The following is a 4,904-nucleotide window of genomic DNA, read 5'->3' as shown; positions in this document are numbered from 1 at the left end:
AGGAAGACACGGAGAAGGTGAAGGGAAGAAGCAGAACAGTCCGAGCAGCAAGAGTAAGGAGAGAGAGCATGGCCTCTGACTCAGAAGGATTGATTCTGTTTGGTCCCACTGAATTAAAAAATGCTTTCGGAATCTGAAATTTCACATCTAGTACCTTTTCCACTGCCCATAAAATGGCGTGTCATGTCACACATTTTTGTATAACGATCTGGTGGAGAAAAAACCTGTCTACTAAATAAGCTGCCACCAGCAGCTAGTAAGCTAGACTGAATACAAGTCAACACAAACAAATGACCTGGGTATCATGCACTAATTATTATGCACTATTTTAATTATTTGTCAAAAAGAAGTGCATTTTATAGTTTTGTGAACCGACCCTATAGAATTCTGAAAATCTCCAAATTATGGATTATTGCTTTCTGCTAAATACTATGATTGTGCTCCAATATAAAGGTGATGCTCCAATAAAGTTTACTACAACTTCTGGTGCCCCCCGTGTGCGGCAGCCTGTTACAGCAGCTCTGCTCATTCTGAGTTTCTTTCTTTCTTATCTTTTTTCTTCTCGTAATTTTTTATAACTAACGTATTAGTAATTAGACTCTGCAACCATGTTCTACCGTTTTGTGCTAGTTCTGGTCGTTTTTCTTAGTTTTTTTTCTACTTTTTTCACCCGTGTCTGGGGACCCAGAGCAGGGATTCTTTGTTTACAGTAAGGATCAGCTGTTAGCGCTGCGTCCTACAGCGGTACTCCCTCTGTGACCAGGTTAGCGATGTGAGCTCATCCATTTTATTGGGCAAAGATCTTACGTTTCCAATAATTACAGAAGGAAGAGATGGTCGATAACGTCTCCTTCTCGGGCGACGGCACTCCTTCCCAGCACGACACCCCCGTCTTTTCTTCCTCAGCTCGCTGGGAATGTCGAGTCTGTCCGCCGGTGTTCTGACAAAACGTCCTACCTATCAAGCTGTCCTACTTGTTGTAAGCTGCTCAATCGAAGTCATATTCCAAGTGTTTATTTGGTGGTTTTAAAATTTATTTTAGTCCTCCTGCAGTTACTGGACACCACTCGCCGTTGTTATGTTGAATAAACGCTCCGTTGTTATGTCGAAGAAAGTACTTTTGCACCACATACTTGTTAATTGCGTGATAACGTTGTGTAGTCGTTTTATTTACTGTATGGATTCCGAAGCCATGTTAAAATTGTCTGATTTTCTCCTTAGTTATGGAGAACAAATACGAGGAACTGCTCATGTTTCTGTCTGTTGGGTCCTACCCATCTGAATACGATAAGTCCCAGAGGCAAACCCTTAGGAGATATGCCGCAAAATTCAGGCTGAAGGGTCAGTACTGTAATGTAAATAACTAAATGTAATTATTGGTTAAATACATGTTATAATTATTTTACATTTTTTAAATATAGGCGGAGTGCTCTTGTTTGGAAACAGGAGAGTGATAAAAACAAGAGAAGAAGCCATGGGACTATTTCAAGAGTTTCATTCCCATCGGTGGACACACTGGTGTACTCAAGACTCGAACTGCAATGTGTTCCAGATTTTACTGGTATGGAATGTCGGTTGACATTGTTAATTGGGTATGTATTCTAAGTAAGTTGTCATTTATATTTAGTATGTTAATAGTGCACCAATAGAATGCATAGTTATCCTGAAGACCTGTACCAGATTGATGTACAGTAATTAACACTGTATCGCCACTTGATCAAGTATTTTTATAGAACATTAGCAATTTTGTTGTTTAATTAATTGCGATTGTTGGATAATATAAAGATCATTCAATATGTTTAAGGTCCTGCCTTGTGACCAGTGTCAAAAAATGGGAAAACCATTGGCTGCTGTGCAACCACTGCAGTTGAAGCTCAACTCAAGACTTTGCAGCTTAATGAAAATAGATAGAAGTGTCACAGCAGCGTATCACCCTCAGACAAATGGCCTCGACGAAAAGACAAATGACAACATAAAAAGGTATGTTTTATTTGTATGTAACATTTCATTTGCTTTTAAGACACTGTCACTATTGTGGGTTTTTTATGTCCACATGTAGAGCCCTGAGAAAATTAGTCAACAGTCAACAGAATGACTGGGATGTGTATCTGGATGCTACACTGTTTTCTTTGAGGTCCAAGGTCCACACCACAACCAAATACACACCATTCCGTTTAATGTATGGGAGAGAAGCTACGTATCCTTCTGAAGTTCCTGTTGAAGTCCCAGTAAGTGTTATTAAGGAATTTTATTTATGCAACAACTATGATAATGCATAAATTAAATGTAATCTTAATTGAAAATTGTGCATATTGATATTGGCTGCAGCTTTAATCTTCTCTGCTTAACTTCTATATGCAAGATACATTTAAAAGATAAAGTGACTGGTTACTTCGTTATGTTTGTATCTTTATGTAAAGTAATAAATGTTGAGGAGACCTTTAAGTATAATGTGTTCACCTATGGAAGTGTATCAAGAGGAAAAAGTGACTATACAAAAAATGATATGAGTCTATTTTTGTGGCGTTCTGTGCTCAAAGCTTTATAATAGTATATTTACTTTTAAACATGAGTTGTTATAGTTAGAATTTTCAGTTCATGTTTCACATGCATTATTTCTCTTTATGATTTTAATTGTAATTTAAAATGTGAAAATTTTAGCTGCCCCCCATCATTCTCCCTGAGGAGTCGAGTTACGGTGACTTTGTATCTTCTACAAGAGACGCACAAGAGCAAGTTAAAAAAACTGTCGAGGAAAATATGGCAAAGTCTCAAGACTTACAAAAGGAAGCCTATGCCAGACGAGTCCAGAAGAAGTACAGAAACCTTGTGTACAGCGTTGGAGATGAAGTTCTTCTCTTGAACATGAGGAAACGTGGAAGGAAGGGAGGAAGGTTTGATCCAGATTTTTCAGGACCCTACACCATTCGAGACATCGCTGGCAAAAGTGTGAGATTAAAAAACACGGAAGGAGCAACTTTAAAAAATCACTACAGCATTGACCATATCAAGCCGTACAGAAGAAGCCACCATGTAAATGTCAGTGACAATGAAAAATACCCAACTCAAAGTCAGACAGTGAACAGCAGCACAGACCTGAAGATAAGATAAGATAACCTTTATTAGTCCCACACGTGGGAAATTTGTTAAAAGTAGAAAAAAACTAAGAAAAACAACCAGAACTAGCACAAAACGGTAGAACATGGTTGCAGAATCTAATTACTAATACGTTAGTTATAAAAAATTACGAGAAGAAAAAGATAAGAAAGAAAGAAACTCAGAATGAGCAGAGCTGCTGTAACAGGCTGCCGCACACGGGGGGCGCCGGAAGTGCCCCCCGTGCCCCCCTGCCATCCTCCTGCTAACCCTCAGTGCCAGCAAAGTCCAGAGGATACCAGACACTCTATTATTCATTATGCACCCAAAACGGCTGACAAAAGTTGTTGCTCCCACAAGGAGTTTAATTCTGTTCCAGGACCAGAAACGCGTGAACAAGAACTTCCCTCCCGGAAACAAAGCTTAGAAAGTGAAGGTGGCATAGCGAACAACTCTTTTTGACCCGTTGGTCATTTGTTGCCAGTTTGGCATTGCAACTTGATTGAGTGTTGCATGACTTTGTTTGCATTTTGCAGTCTTCAACTCATATTGGATGTAAAGAAACATGCAACATGCACTGAGCTTGTGGAAGTCTGGAAATGGATCTGCCTGTCAGTAATTTTCTCTTTTGCCCACCCGTTGTACCTTTCCTATTTCTCTGCATGAAAATGCATGTTTATTGTGTTGACTTTTTTCCTGTTGTGGCCCGTTGGCCTTTACCTGGCTTTTCCACTAAAAATCTCATGCATGGCTGAGCTAACTTATCATATTTTTCTTTCAGTAAAGAGGCTATGGGCTGCAAAGGATACTGGGCACTTGGAATCAGTTGTTGGACCATACAAGTTATTTGATTCCTCTTTTCGAACACTGCAGGGGTCACGGTGGCTTTCTGATGAGGTAAGATAACTTATCATTATTGATTCAGATTTTGAAGTGCTGCTCCTTCTGAAGCATTTGCAGTGCAGACACCATTAATAGTTTAAACTGTGCGGGTAGGTGGGGGGGTTTATATAGCAAAACTCTGATAAGGTTTCACCCATTCACTTCCATAGAAAAGATTGTTATCAACCACAACACAGATGTTGTGACATCTGTGACATCATAATACCCAGTTCCAGTATATGCAGAAAGAACCTTTATCAGCAATTATATTTCTTTCCAAGTTTTTGTGTACAGCACTCAAGCAGTTACTTCAGAAATTGTTGCTGCTGGTGTATAAACTCTGATTTTTCAAAACAGGTCATTGATGCATACCTGCACTGTGTCATTGAGAGATGAAAGGTAAGTAAGAAATGTCCTTTGCCCACTTATTTTGAAATACAAAAAAATGTATTTACTGTTCTGTAACATTTTTGTATACTTATACAGAATGCTGTACACCTGCTCTGTTCAGTAGTTGCAAGCTCGTTGTTTTCTGGGCAGTTCAGATGCCTCACCAAGGTAAGTTGAAAGTTCAGAAGTGGTTCAAAAAGTTGAGTCATTTGTATTTCTGAGGACAGAGTTCGGTTCCTTTAAACAAGACTATATTTGAAAACACCCTGAGACGCATGGTACCTAAGTAAATCGAAATTACTCTGCACTTCCAATCCCACAGATGAAGTTCCCAGTTGAAGACATGTGGCTGTGCCCTGTGAACTTTGGTACACACTGGATTCTTGTGGTATGTGTTCATTTAGTTATTAATTTGCGTAATTTGTTGTGAAGCAGTTTCTTGCTCAAAGTGTTATTCTTAAATAGGTTTTCAGTGGCAAAAACTATTGTAATTTTTAATTTATTAACTTTTTCTTTAGATTGTCAACATTCCTGCA

General features: G+C 38.8%; 1 long non-coding RNA gene across 1 annotated transcript; it reads left to right on the top strand.

Annotated features, from left to right (window-relative positions):
• Positions 1 to 1,871: 1,871 nt before the first annotated feature.
• On the top strand, positions 1,872 to 3,911 carry LOC120440694. The gene is made up of 3 exons (XR_005613458.1): positions 1,872 to 1,980; positions 2,060 to 2,228; positions 3,878 to 3,911. It is a non-coding gene; the product is annotated as an uncharacterized LOC120440694 (long non-coding RNA).
• Positions 3,912 to 4,904: the final 993 nt, after the last annotated feature.

This window comes from Oreochromis aureus, linkage group 6 (genome assembly GCF_013358895.1).
Source record: "Oreochromis aureus strain Israel breed Guangdong linkage group 6, ZZ_aureus, whole genome shotgun sequence".
NCBI lineage: Eukaryota > Metazoa > Chordata > Actinopteri > Cichliformes > Cichlidae > Oreochromis > Oreochromis aureus.
The sequence above is the reverse complement of the archived record's forward strand: the minus strand, read 5'-3'. Positions and strand labels throughout refer to the sequence as shown.